We start from the raw sequence: 15,910 nt of genomic DNA on the forward strand, positions 1-15,910 counted from the left end.
AGAAGATCGTATTTTAACCTCTTTGCTAATATATTAATTTATTTCAAAATCTAATCTGTATAAGCTCATTTTTTTTCAAATTGTTTCGTGACTTATATTTGTTTCATGCACTGTTTAAGGTAATTTAAGCTTACAAAATTTAACTACATATCTGATTCAAAACATTAGAATATTTAAAAAATTCGTCATTGAAAAGTATCTTTGATTATTTGTTTTTTGCTTAGTTAAATTATATAACAAATTTAACGTGTCATATCTACATATTTCACAGCATTCTTAAACATTAAAACGATCAAAATGAAGCAAAAATATTTTCGATAGTTTATTTTCGAAAAAAAAACTCATAATATAAGAATGAAATTTTATGTGATCCAAAATATTAGAATTTTGCATTATAAATATTAAAATTCTACTATAAATAGAAAAAAAAGTTACTTAATATTTTTCAGCATCGCTTTTAGCTTATCCTTAGCACTACATGTAAACAGTCTTGCATGGAATAAGCAATTTTTTTCATACCTTCGTTAGCTTAAATAAACTTAATGCCCTTCACTAGCTCTATTTTTATTGTTAGAGCAACTTATTGCAGTTTTTTACTTATCCTCCATAAATTTTCATCTTTTCTTTGAGATTCATAATTTTTCCAGGCCTTTTTCTGCTAATGCAACTACGTACCATCACATTAGATGTAAACTACTGAACATCTAAGGCTCTCTTTATTAAGAGTTTTAATTTACTCTGTATTATTGCTTCACCCTCCAAACTCGAACTTATTGATAACCATAAAATTAACAGAACGCACTTTTGTCATTACATATATTTTCCCAATCCTCCAAACCTCGTAACAATTTTGATGTATACCATCTAATTCTTGCAAGCTTTTGTTTTACTGTTATAAGTGGTTTTGTTTTTGAAGCACGAGATTGAAACTTAAATGTATGATAACGTCGATTTAGAAACAATAATTCCCTTTTCTTTCCTTTCCCGTTGCCAGAATCGATTTTTTAAACTACACTTTCGGTTTTCTGTTTTCTCAGACCAAAGCTTTTGAAGTTTTTATCTTCCTACAAGATTTAGTTTTTCCTCATACATTAAAATCAACTAGGATCTAATGCTAGGAAATCAACTTGGCACAAAAACAATTACTCCAGATTTATAAATGTAATTTATTTTTTAAATTTATTTTAGATTCCTTAATGCATCCCTATGTTCTATAGAATCCCTATGTTCTATGTTCTGATAGAATGTAATAGAGCAATATTTTAAGTATTTGAGTAGCAATATTTTGGGTAATATTTATGGAATAATAATTGAAATAATACAACTATTTGAGCAATAAGAGAAATATATATGTAGATATTAAAATATTATACGTTGTGTGATGAAAGGTAATTTTGTTTTGGTAATAATTGTGGTTTCAATGATTTTGTATCTATTTACAATGTTATAAATTTTAAAGATTCTTAAATCATAATATAGTGCAAACAGTACAATTTTGATACATCCTTAATACAATTCCAAATTGAACCATATTATTTTTTGCAAAAATTCTTTCTGAGCATCATACTACCATAATATGAAACATAGTTCAGTTAAGTCATTTTTAAGGTAGCAGCAAGCTTTGACGATGACAAATTGAACCAATTCTTTCAACCAATTTCTCCAACAATGTAGACAACGTAAAAAGAATAAACAATTTATTTTTCGATCCACTTGAAAATTATAGGCACCTGTTGATGATATTTTATAAGATATCGTCTTATAAGATATCATATTATAACCTTATTATCATGTGCAAGTGCAATAGTTCTTTTTGAACATAATATTGCCATAACATGATATATGGTTCATTTCAAAAATAATTTTGGTTTCAGTTAGCTTGAACGATAAGCAATTCAAAGAATTCTTTCAACTGATTTCTCCAACGTAAAAAAAATAAATAAGAATTTTTAGAAAAAAATTACTTTAAAATCATAAGCACATGTTGAAATAATATTTTTGAAACAATATATATATGTATTAAGCACTCTACGTTTTTTTATCATCAAGGAGATCCTTATGCCCATTCTTAAATGACAAATAAGAAAGAGCAACAATACTTCTGTAAATCTTCACCGGATCTATGCAGACCACGTCTTACGCTTCTATTGAGCTCTACACAATAGTTTTTCCAACTTACTAATATATAAACAAGCTCTACTCACACATTCACCCAAGTAACCTTAGAACACTCCAAGAGCAAATTGCTTTTCGCGTGCCATTATCGGAAAGTACGAAAGGGAGTAAGTTAGCAGAAAAAAGTCGCCAAGGTGCAGGAAAGGTGGAAAACTAGGTACACACGCAATTTTGCTCGGTTCGACGGTCTTTTTTCGAAAAAAAAAAGTTTATGGTTATGGGGTTAAAAGAAGTACCTAAAGTTCGATGCGTTGTTAAATGTAAAGAACCGGTAGGGTGGCCTATGGAATATAAATGAGAATTCGCTCAAGTTATTCTGCAGTATTTCCGAGGTTTTCGGTAAATATATATATATTTCTATGTTGTTAGGTTAAATTGGTTGGAAACATTTCAGAAGGTAATCAGGAAAGAAGTGAGTACATGAAAGAGAACTTAAGGATGAAATGGTTCGAATGATTACTACTTCTTTAAGAAATCTGATATTTCGACATCTCAAATTAGCTTTTTACGAACTTACAGGTTGGTCATATACATTTCGAGTAAAGTGGAATATATTTTGTTTATTCAATCTAGCGATTTCGGATCTTATTGTGCTGGTTTGTCGAGCGAAAAGAAATTTATTTCCTGGGAATGAAAATGAAATCAAAATAGGAAAGGAAAGAGCTGAAATATCTTCAAGAAAAGTTACTATATGAAAGTATTTTTAAAGGAAAGTGTAAATATTTCTAGTTGCTTAAAACTGTAAGAAAAATCATAATTTTATGAATCGTAGACATAAAATTGTAAATGTAACTATTATAACTAATTTATCATTCTATTAACTTAGTTTATTTTATGTTATATTCGTCATCGTTGTCGTTATCGTATATTCGTCATCGCCATCGTTGAATAGTCAACCCAATTTTGAGTATAGGATTACCAATAATGGTAGCCTCCATGAAGCAGATCCAGAAGACAAGGGAACGCATAAAATCAACTATTGGGAGAAATTTGTCTTCGTGGATGGAACTAACCCACATTTTCGGTACATGGAGAGGAAAACTACGAAAACCTCCCATGGTTAGCCAGAGAGGAAGGTGATTCTAGCCCACTACCACTGAGGATATTTTACGTCACCACTGTGGTCGGCGCAAGCTGGGTGCGGAACTCTCATTCACCAGCCTCCTCTGGGATTCGAACTCGGTTCACCTCGTTGGAAGACGGACGCTCTATCTCCTGAGCCATCAAGGGTATTATCGTAATTATACGTATTTACAGGATTTATAAGTTTCTAATGACATAAAATGAAAAAGACATTTTTAATTTAATTTTTTAAAAGGCCAACTTCCAATGAAAGTTATTTTATCCGGTTTTAAAAATTAAAATACATAAAATGTTGAATACTTTGATATTTAGCGACATTGATTCGAAAATATTCAAACTTCATAATGAATACAATTGGGCATATTGGATAGCATTAATTCAAAGTTACGTTCTTAGGCTTAAATCATGAAATGCCATACTAATGAACGAAAAATTATCAAAACCACCAACAAACCAAACAGAATACGAAATGTGGTCCTAGGATACAGCGTTTAGTGAAATGAGAGAAATAAACTTCCTAAAATATTTTCAAAACCGATTCTAATTTCACCATTCCACCTACTTCCTCATATTCAACAGGTACACAATGAACCCCGAAACTAAAATCAGTTCACTCACAGCGAGATTAAAATTTCAGTCATTTTCTCCCTCCTCTCTCAAAAGAGATAAATGTCTAGTCTCTCCCCTCTTCAAAATTAAAGTTTCCATCTCACCTAAAACTTATTAAAGAACCTATCAGACTGAACAATTTAATCCAGAAAGTAACAAGCCAGATCTCACGGACTTCCCGTTTCAGGAGTCTGGTCACCTATTGTCCAGCTCAACACCCCCCCTGCAAACCCTCTTTCCCCTTATCAAAGAATGGCTTGGGATTGTTCACAATGACCGTGGCCGAATTCAATCAATTCGCCTCAGTTGCAGGCTTTGGCTTCATTGTATCCGGAGAGACACTTTTGAACGGTGGAGTCCAGGAACTGCCTTAGTTGTCCCGGATTTGATGCCTTTGTGTGGGAGACAATGGAGCCAATGCAAGACTGAGCCTTTCTCTCCCCTATCTCTCAGATTCTGAGAGCAAAAATAGAAAATTCGTGGAGCTAGAGATGAAACTTAATGGCGCAGAGTTAGTTTCATGTTGCTATATTGAGTGGATGAAATGTATTGAGCAATTTATTTGATTTGATTCATGGAACTAGCATGAAGAATAAATAATAATGAGTTTAGAAATAATGAGTTCTTCTGGATGGTTACGCAAGGTTATTCTGCCTTGTGAGAAATGGATGCCCAAATTTCACGAAACTTTCTACGTTTCTGAGGATACCATTTAATGGTATACGCTCCGAGTGAAAATGTTGTCATAGTGACGAAATAACTATCGCAACTTCTTCAAGGAAAGAAATTTAGTCAAAATGAAAAAAAAAATTCATCATTCTATTTTTTTCCGAAAAAAACAACAACTTATAGAGCGTAATGTATGTAACTTTTCTAACTTTTAACGTGAGCGCCATATCATGTCACTGTCACCCGAACAAAAATGATACAACAAAGAGATGAACTACAAATTTCTAAAGCGTGATTCGAACACGGGATCTTCTTTGTACGAAGTCCACTCCTTGACCACTATACATTTCGACACTTTGTCTCGTCACTTTATTTTCGACCGTCTAGTTTTCATTCTCGCTTCGTCATTCTAGTTAACTATCCTCCACAACGCACTGCGATGAGGTTTCGGGTTGAGGAAACATATTCATCATATATTTGAGAGTTCGCATTTTGTCATAAATCACGTGACGAAATAATTCTCAAAATTAACGAAATGCAACTCAAGGATCGCTAAATTATCAAAAGTGTGAGTTATTCCTGAGAGTATGTACTTGAGCATAAAGACTTAAATAAATTGAACACCAGTGCACTGATTTAACCGAGCGTCAACCCTTTGACCAAATGGGACCGGTGTTCCCTTTACATATATTTTCAGACGTTCTAATTACAAGTGAAAATGCATTTTGGTATTTTTTAACAATGAATAACAATCTAATAGTAAAAAAAAATCTATTACATCGACGGAATTATATTTGTTCAGAAATATAAAGTAGTTTGAATTTTTTTTCAATCATATTCGAAATTTTATCAAATATTTATTTTTTAAATTAAGAAAAAATAAATGATGAATAAATGTTTCTCTTAGAACTAAATAACTACTGATAAGTGCAAATTTGAAAAATCATTGTTCGGAATTTAGTCTTGTTTGGAAGATTTTTTCTTTAACGCAGAAAAAGAAACCGTTCTTTAACGCTGTATTTCAAACCCATAAATTATAATTAAAATTATTATTATTAAACATATTATTATTATTATTATTATTATTATTATTACAATTATTATTATTACAATTATTATTATTACATATTAAATGCCAAATGTAATGTTATTCACTTATTTCGACTTAAATTAATTCAAAATAATGCGAAAATGAAGAAAAAAAATTGCACAAATTTTTCATTACGAGTATAAAGTACACTAAAACTTGTATTGAAACAAATTTTTTTTTATCAATTTTTTTTTTACCCTCTATTTCTTTTTTCTAAGATCTAATCTATTTCTCTTTTCTACACATTAACAAAAAACTTTGAATTAAAGTTGGGTTTAAAATTTAGTTCTTTTTACAAACTAACACTCTGAAAATAATTCATGTAACTAGAGGAAATTTGATGATTAGTTCATTTTAATTTAATTCATGGATGTATTATAAAAAAATGAAGAATTTAAACTATTTTGGATGGTTACACGCAAGAGCAAATCTCTAACTATTCCGTATTATTTTAAATTAACTAATCTTCTAAGACCACTCTAACCGAATGTTGAAAAAAGAAAAAAATTTAATGGTGCCGATTTTTTTAATTCAATCAATGTCCTTCCCTTAATGCTCCATTGTTCTAATCTTATAACTTATTCCTTTCTCTCTTCCATATTTTAGCATAATGATATAAATTAAAGTTAGATACAAAAATCAGCCTATTTGACAAATTAAAACTTTTAAATAAATTATGCAACTGGAAGATATCTATTGAGAATTTTTTTTCATAGAATTATTGTTTGCATGTAAAAAAAAAAAAGTTTAAAATAGTATTTTGGAGTATTACTCAAATATAAACCTCTTTTTATTTCGTATATAAAAGAAAAAAGTAAAAAGAAGGTAAAGGAAAAATTTCTTTCTATATTTTATCGTATGCTTTGTAAGTTAGTCAGTACCACTATGGGGAAATTTTGACACTTGCTCCAAATTTCTTCAACTTTTGAAAAGTTTATTGCTTAATCGTAAACTTTTAGGTGAGGTCATTAGTACTTTTTGTTTAATAACAACTCTTTTATCAATATTTTAGATATTTCTATCTGAAAATTAAACTACAATAAAAAGTTAAAATCTCAAAGAATGATAAAATACAGCTCACAATTTTTACAACCTTTGGGAGCCTTCCCATCGAATGTGATATGATTGTTCTACTTAAAATGTACCAATCGAATTCTCAATTTTTAAATTATATTTAAACAAATTTTTATTTTGATGAAAAAATGACAAAAAATTATTTTATATTCGGTGTTGGAAAATATTTTTGAATTAAAAGGAAAAGTTTGTTATCTGAACATTTGAAATCGACACAAAATTATTTATTCTTAATAAAAAGAAGAGGGGGCCCTCTTTTAAGATCCGATTAAATTTTCCAGGCTGTTTTCGGACGACATCGTCAGAACATCGTCCAAAAGCATGCGTCCCTGAAGTAAGTCTTTTATGTCCCTATCTTCTTATATTACTCCCACAGTGGACTGATCGTTAAGACACGGTCCCCAACAGATCACCGAAGTCAAGGATCACTGGCTGTGGTCTGTGTGGGGGTGGCTGACCACCTTGATCAGCCAGCGATGGAACTGAGGATGTGCAGTATCGATCTTCGTTAAACTGTTCTACCGTAAAGTGTTCGACTTTGCCGTAGGTCGTCAGACTATCGAAGAGGAGATGACATATAGTTCAAGATTAATAACTCCTCCTTTTGAGGCTGCCCTGCTTTTACAAAAATATAAGGTATTTTTGAGGTTTCTATGAATTTTTTTTTGAGGTGTTAAGGTTGATTTGAGGTTTATTCAAAGCTGATTTTAAAAACAATCTTAAAAGATCAATCTCCCAAGGTGTATAATCAAGATGTATTTGTTTCATTCACATTTGAGGTTGGTTTGATGTTGATGGAAATCTACTTTGGGGCAATCAGATTGGGAAGGTTGTTTTTGAGGTGCATGGATTACCTTTTCTTCTTTTTTTTACACATTAAGCAAATACGTGTATTTGAGGTGTGAATAATTTCCCCTGAGCTAAATCAAAGCTATTTTTGAGTTATATGGGACGTCAATTTTGTGAGGTGTAAAGGAGATTAAGATTGTGATTTATTAATGAGGTTATTTTTGAAGCAAAACATAACCTCATTTTCTACCTCGGGTGTATTTCTTTATATCTCTCAACCTCAAAACCTTATTTTTGTTACGGATATGCCATACCTTCTGCAGAGGATCAAAATTACGAGGGTATGTCTCCGGATCATCCTCAGGGATGCTTTCCAGGCAGTCGCCAATAGCCCATTGTGCAGTTCTAGCGTGACGTAAATAAATTACAACTACACTGTTCTTATATTATAACATAATGAGCTATGTTAAAATTAGTTTATTCAAATTATGTTATGCTTAACCTCAATCCAAATTTAAAACTGTTATGCTTCGTTTAGAAAAAAACTACTGAAGTTTAAAACAAATTTAACTACTATTTTGATCAAAACGAAATCAATTAAATATCGGAAGAGGCAGCATAATCAATTGTTAATTTCATTAATATTGAATTGCTATCATTCGAGTTAAACCTACTAAAACAATATTACAGAAAATAGATATATTTTTCGTTCAAACTGTTTAAAAACTTCTTGAATACCTAAAATGCTTTGGATAATAAAATGTGCTTGAGATGTTGCATTTTCTCTTCGTGTCGTTCGAAATGTTCTCTCATGGCTTATCTGGGAATTACTGCAGTCATTTAGAAAAAGAAAAGAGCAGTTGGAGCTGGAAGTAGATACTATCTCAATAACGGTCCCATCCTGAAGGTACACTTCAGATCGTTACGTAGGAAAGAGAATAGTTGGAGTTGGAAAAAAGGGGGCATAAGAAGTACTGCTGGAAAAGTTGACAATTGGGAATTTCTTGTTCTGCAAAAGTTGCTAATGAAGACAGTCTTTGAAAGTTCGAAAACTTTTTTCAATCTACCTTTTTCTGCGTACATTATGGATTTTTCTGGAATACTTTGTTATCGATATAATTCTATTTGAGAAAAGAGTTAGATCAAGTTGGTTGTAAAAGATATGTTAAATATAGTTTGTTTTAATTGTTGTCTTTATTTTCAAATTTATTTTTAAAAGTTGCAGTGAATGTTAATCTAATCTATAAGAATAAAAATTGATGCATAATTTGAAGAAAATTAAATACTTATAAAGTAGTTTTCGTGCATTTATTTTGATGAACTACCCAAATTAGTGGGGAGATAAATCAAATTAGTAGTTAGTTTTTAAATAAGCTTTGATTTATTTTTAGGAGTAGCGGACTCCGTTCGCTACCCTTCGTAATTGCTTTTCATCCATCATTGTTTTTTTCCCTTTTAAACGTGGGTATTTTCCATAAAAACGCAAAACATTATGTTTTCAAAATATATAATTATTTTAACTTTATGTAAGAACAATTTTCTAAGATGTTCATCATAACGAAATGGACGATTATCTGAATTTAAAAAATAATCATCTGAATTTGTAAAAGAAATAGTTTAACCTAAAAAGTTAATGAAACCTAAACCTAATTTACATACCCAATAAGATAATATGCCTAACCTAAATAAAATGATAAAGATAAGAAACAATTCCATAAAAAGAAACGAATGAGAAGTAATTTTAATCGTTGATGAAACTTATAACCATTCAAAAAGGGAACGGTTCTTATTGCTCTTCAATGAGCTTTTATTTGTATTTTTTTACTTTTAAAAATTTCACTTTAAGTGTACGTACTCCGATAAATTTTTTCTATGTACCCCTTTTAATTTCAGTACTTGAAAACACAGCAGTTTCAACTCCTAAAATGTATGAAGCTGAATAAAAAGGAAAAGATACAACCTTGTAGCAAAGTTGAAATAATATAGAGACAATATATGAATGGAGATAATATATCTGAGTAATATACCAGAAAATGGACATAATATTCTCCAATTTAATGGAATTAGGTTGACTTAGGGAGTAATGTATTTCTAACTGATTTCCGTTAATAAAACACATTTTTTCCAGTGGTAATTTTTAATAATTTTTAAAATTAAACTTATAGATCTAAATTGTTAATTACAAACGTAAATTTATAAGCATATTTAGATTAAAAACATTGAATAGATTGCTTATAAGGTAGAACTTAGTTGTAACCATTTGTAAACAGATTTGCGTATTGCCTAAATTTCATCTAACGGAACATCTCAATTCTAGGAGGAGAAAAAAATTCTAATTGATAATATTTTTGTTAGAAAAACTAAATTTATGAGCATATTTAGATTAAAAACATTGAATAGATTGCTTATAAGGTAGAACTTGATTGTAACCATTTGTAAACAGATTTGCGTATTACCTAAATTCCATCTAACGGAACATCTCAACTCTAGGAGGAGAAAAAAATTCTATTTGATAATATTTATGTTAGAAAAACTAAATTTATAAGCATATTGTAAACAGATTTGCGTATTACCTAAATTCCATCTAACGAAAACATCTCAACTCTAGGAGGAGAAAAAAAATTCTAGTTGATAATATTTCTGTTTGAAAAACTTTATAATTATGGTTATTAAAACCAAAATATGCGCTAAATTATTCATTTGGAGACTTTTTCGTTCATATGATAACGGATTACCGGTTTTATCATTTTGGTTACAATCTTGGCGATATATTATATAACTATATCTTGTCGAACATTATGTAACTATATCTTAATGTTAATATTACCAAAATCATGTACCCTTCCGTAGAAGTACCGAGATATTCGAGTTGGCATAGAGTCATAAACACGCTAAATTTTGCTCGATTGTAGTTGCTTTGATCACTTTTTTTGGTTCAGTGTAGTGTTCCAGGATTACTAAAAAACCTAAAAAATAATAATAATCTAATCGTTTACGTTACGTAACATTTTAAATTTTGAAACGTGTTCCAGTTTCCTTTGCAACAAAAGAATAAACGATATATAGTAATTTGCTTAATAATTTTTTTTCTTTAATTTCGTGGAAAATATTGTTTTTAATGGAATGGTTAGGGTTGTCTCCTTGCAGAAAAATGTATTTTCCATTTGTTTTATAAGTATGATGTACTAAGCTAAATGAAAAATTAGTTCTCAAGCATCGTTAGCTTCGAAGTAGCAAACTAAATTTTAATATAACTGTAGTAAAGGATGGTATTGTACCTTTGAAATTATCTAATAAAAAAAAAATAATTATTCAAAAGAAAAAAAAACTATCTTTCTTTTAAACTCTCGTTGTTACTTTAAATGCTTTCATTTATTGTAATGGAAAAGTTAACATGCGTTAGTGATTATTAAGTATTAAGAACCTGTCTAAAATATGAAAATATTACTAGTTAAAGTTTTAAATTCTCTTAGTACTTTTCTTACAGTTAACTGGAATGATACTAATAATTTTCAATAGGCTAAATCATAATTTATATTTTAAAGCAAAAAACTAACTTCATAATTTTACTTATTATTAGTTATGACTTGAACTAATGATAAAGCTTGGATGTGGGCTAATTACCTGCATTATCTTTTTTTTTTAAAAAAAATAATATTAACTTTTGATTATAGGCGAGTTATAAATTTTTGCCCAGAGATTTGAAAGTTTTCGAAAAAGTAATTACTCGTATGCTTCGGAACATCGATATTTGTTTATCTCCAGAAAGTTTTAGAAAGGTCAGCTGTTGATTTTTAGTAATTGATTTCGTTGTTTAGCTTGCATAGAAAAAAGCAGTAAGAGTCAACACAAAACTGAATTCATAATCAAAAATAAAACCAAATAGAAAAACTTATATGAATGTATTAAAATAATAATCAATCAACATATAATGAGATAAATATGATGAACATCATCACAGTAAGGTTTAAAGCTACAAAGTGACTTGAATCTAAGTACATTGACAGAAGGAAACTAAAATTCCTTTTATTAACATACACAGCTAATAAATTATTATGAGATAATAAAATTTTAACTAATGCTTATCTTTATAAATCTTTAAGAAAACAAACAGTCAGTGGCGTATCTAGGGTATGGCAAGTATGGCGAATGCCATGGGCGCATTATTTCAAAAGGGCGCAAAATCGATCAACATCAACGATTTTTTTACTTAAATTTTATTAAGTGTTTTTTTTAAATTTTTATATATATATATATATACTAGCTGACCCGGCAAACGTTGTTTTGCCATATGATTTATTTCTAGAGTATGAAAATATATCTTATTTATTGTAAGTGTGTGCGTATGTGGTATGTGAGTGGTAGTGGCATGGAGCGCTGTGAACGATGACGGAAGGTGAAAATAACAACACACCAATTAATAATTTTTTAAATTTATTGTAACTTTTTTTTATAAATTATATATACAACTAATACTGAAAATATTAGTAAACAATATTAATCTCTTAGTGCAATGGAGTGTACAATATTTTTTGTCATTCCGTCTTTTGCTAACACAAATAAACTGGATGGTTTACCCACTCGAGAGCATGCCACGTATAATTGTCCGTGTGAAAAACATGGTGTGCTCAAATCTAAGCCACAAACAGACATTGTTTGGCCTTGAGATTTATTAATAGTCATTGCAAATGCCAATCTAATCGGGAAATTGAATGCGTTTAAATTGAATTGGCACATCTGTGGGTATAATAGGGATTCATGGAAGTAATACACTTTCACCCCGGAATTTTCCATTTAAAATAATGACTTCGTTAACGTTGTTCATTAATTTTTTAACGACCAATCGCGTGCCGTTGCCCAGCTGTGGTGGGTTCAAATTACGAAGCAAAATAACAGGAGATCCAACTTTAAGTACTAAATTATGCGGTGGCATGCCTGGTAAATCCAATGAATTTAAAAACTCTGTTGGAAAATATGCAGCTTCCATAGGATCGCAAACTGCATCAACGGATTTGTATGTCACCATGTTACCTGGCAATAACTGTTGTATTTTCAGATTCAATTCGTTGACGTCCACATTTTTTGCTGCTAAAATCGCCCTTTCTGCAAGCCACTCATGATTAATGTATTGCGTGTGCAAATCGGGAAATATAAGGTTAATGAGAGCATCTTTTGAATCAATGATTGTGCAGAAATCCTCCGGTAATTTTATGCATCCTGTCTCATCCTTGGTAACATTTCCATCACCGATATCTAGCAATTATTTTGATAATGTTTCAGCAGATGGATCCTGAAGCATTTGGACTCGCATATTTACGGTTAGTTGAACTTTTTCAACATTATACCACAGTGGAGATGATTTCAAGCAAGCATTGATCTCATCAGCGTACGTTAAACGCGGAATGACGGGAAGTGTTTGCCTGAAATCACCTGAAAGGAGTAGCAGAGTGCCGCCAAATAATTTGTCATTGTTCTTTATATCTTTCAATGTCCTATTCAACGCCTCAAGCGAATGTTTGTGTGCCATTGTGCATTCATCCCAAATGATAATTTTACAGTGTTTCAACACTGTGGCCATAGACGATTGCTTTTTTATGCTGCACGCTGCGTCCGGGTTGTTTTGAATATTTAGTGGCAGCTTAAATACTGAATGAGCTGTTCTGCCTCCATCCAATAAAGTTGCCGCAATGCCAGATGATGCGACGGCCAACGCGATGCCATTATTTGATCGTATTTCAGCGAGAATTAGCGAAATAATAAATGTTTTGCCAGTTCCACCTGGTGTTTCCAATCCACCTTGACCTGCCGAAACTGCGAGCATAATGCGGTCATATATGTTCCTTTGTTCCTCATTCATCAGTGGAACATTGCGAGTCACAATAGCTGCCATTTCTACTGTATTGTAATGAAGTTCACGATTCATGTCATTGTTTAAAAAATCAGATGCACTTCGATTTGGCGAAAGCATACCGAAATGACTGAGAGGCAAGTTGGCAATAGTAATGCAAAGATCCTCAATAGCAATCAGTGCTTCATTGTACATAGCATCGCTGAATGCTATCGTTAGATCGTTACAACGTGTGCAATGGTGATACAGTATATCATCAGTCATCGAATCTTTGTGATTATCCCATAAAGTTTCTATTCTGCCCGGGAAACATGTAGTTAATACTATAGCGAATAGTACACGAATTTGCTTAGCAGTACAGTTCAATGCTGCTTCAGCAAGCATACATTCCCACTGGTTGTCATCTTCCAGCAAGCCGAGTGCAAGGCATGCATCTTTATACGTTGGATGCTGATGCCCATCGACTTTACGAATATCGCGAAATGACAATGAGACGGTGACATTAACCAACAACAGTCGAAGATAAAAGCACTAAGTCTGCCTTGGATTGACTGTAAATGCTCTCCCCAAGGCGTTTGATTTGAATAAACCGGGACAACGGCCTTCATCGGTGTGCCTTGCTTGCGGGAAGTCCATTTCTTTTTGTTTGAGCCCATGTGAAATAGTGTGGTACTTCTGAGTAAAGTAATGTCTGTGCAAAGGCATCAAACGCATCCGCACGATTACACAATTCAAAAAAATTCGGTGAGTGTAGTTCTTGGTGGATTTATAGCTCTGTCAATCGCTGTCTCGTTCGTGAAATATACGCGCTGACCGTTTTCAAGATGGACGGCTAAATGACTAACGGTAGGATCATGAATAGGGAATCCAAAGTTGCGACAAACAGCTTCATTGGAGCTGATGTACCGGCCAATTTGGTAGAGCGTTATTTCGTCGTTGTTATTCACTGGAAAAGCGGTCACATTGGTATTTTCAACTCGAAATACTGCCATATCACTGCCTTTATTCACATACTTGCAAATATATTTGATGCTCTTCTTTTAAGGGCGAGCATAAGTATTAGAGTTTAAAGTGAATTGTTGCAACGTGCGTGAATATTACTTTTTGATTTATCAGGTTTCTATGTCTAGTTTGGATTGGAATATGATTAAATAAAGATATATTTAAAATATACGTTAAATCTGTCCAAAAAATGAAAAAAAATTAGTTATAAACCTATTCTCATACCTACTGAATATACATATAAAATTTCATCAAAATCGATCCAGCCGTTTAGGAGGAGTTTAACCACTAAAACTGTGACAAGAGATTTTTATATATATAGATATATATATATATATATATATATATATATATATATATATATATATATATATATATATATATATATATATATATATATATATATATATATATATATATATATATATATATATATATATATATATATATATATATATATATATATATATATATATATATATATATATATACACACAGAGAGAGAGAGTTAGTTAGAGGGGGAATTAAAATAAAGTATACAACATTTAACCATTTCATGTGGGCTCGAAAAGAAGACATCGTCCTTTGAGGGACTCTTTTTGTCACTGGGGGAGTGAAGTATGAAAGGAAACCGCTAATCGTAAAACAAAGTAGGTGACAAGCGTCAAACAATTCAGGTTAAATATAATTTGTTAATGTTCATGAATACATTCACGATAAATACTAAAATAAGTAACTGAAAAAAATATCTTTGTCCTTTCTGCTGTTATATTTACGACGATTTCGGCAAAAACAAAATTTTAATTATAAAATCATAATTTAAAGAATAATGCTTAATTTTTAATAATTATTACTCTCGTTGCTAACTTTTTGATACATTCCAATTAAAATATTTTTAATTTTAGAAAATTTCCTAAATAATTCCCATTTAATTTTCATCAAAATCCTTTTACTAAAAGTCTTTTAAGAACATATATAATTTCAAATGCATTTAAAATTTTCGAAAATGTAGCTTATCATTGCTTCACAACAAGTCAAAGCTGTAATAGAAAGAATAAGTTATCACCAGGGCCGGATTAAGAACCTCAGAGGCCCTAAGTACTTATATTTTTGGATGATCCTTAAATATAATTAAGAAGATCAATATAAATAAATAAAATATTTTTCTTAAAGAAAACTAAAGTTTACAAAAATTAATAAATGGATATAACTGCAAAGTTTAACACTTTTTGCAGAGAATCTGGTGGAAATCAAAATTTTTCAATTAACTCTGTGAATGTTTTTTACGACTAATCAAGTATTCTTCGATTTTAGAGGAAAATTAAAATAATTTCTGGTATTTCATTTTTAAAAATTCATTTTAAAAATTTCCTGACCCACAAGCTATTTTCCCCCCTTTCAAATCTGTAAAATATAACCTAATTTTATTTTCAAACTTTCCAGGTGTTACGTAATGTTTTCGAATGTGCTTTTTAAATTTTTAATAAAAATATTTTCACTGCGGGTGTCAAGTTAATATTCACGTAAAAAAAAAAAAAAAAATATCGAACTTTAACCAATTTTTATGGAGA

General features: G+C 30.8%; 1 protein-coding gene and 1 long non-coding RNA gene across 2 annotated transcripts in view; one reads left to right on the forward strand and one right to left on the reverse strand.

Moving 5' to 3' along the window:
- LOC107449976 (cell adhesion molecule 2) overlaps positions 1-15,910 on the reverse strand; it is a 130,241-nt gene that overhangs the window by 76,456 nt on the left and 37,875 nt on the right. The gene's annotated exons all lie outside the window — the stretch shown is intronic.
- The window catches only part of LOC147806041 (uncharacterized), a 106,078-nt gene continuing 92,213 nt past the window's right edge, over positions 2,046-15,910 (forward strand). The window contains exon 1 of the long non-coding RNA XR_015428694.1: positions 2,046-3,404. This is a non-coding gene — a long non-coding RNA (uncharacterized LOC147806041). The remainder of the gene's footprint in view (positions 3,405-15,910) is intronic.

The sequence above is a fragment of the Parasteatoda tepidariorum genome, chromosome 8 (genome assembly GCF_982258835.1).
Source record: "Parasteatoda tepidariorum strain Cologne lab strain chromosome 8, Ptep-v5.0, whole genome shotgun sequence".
NCBI lineage: Eukaryota > Metazoa > Arthropoda > Arachnida > Araneae > Theridiidae > Parasteatoda > Parasteatoda tepidariorum.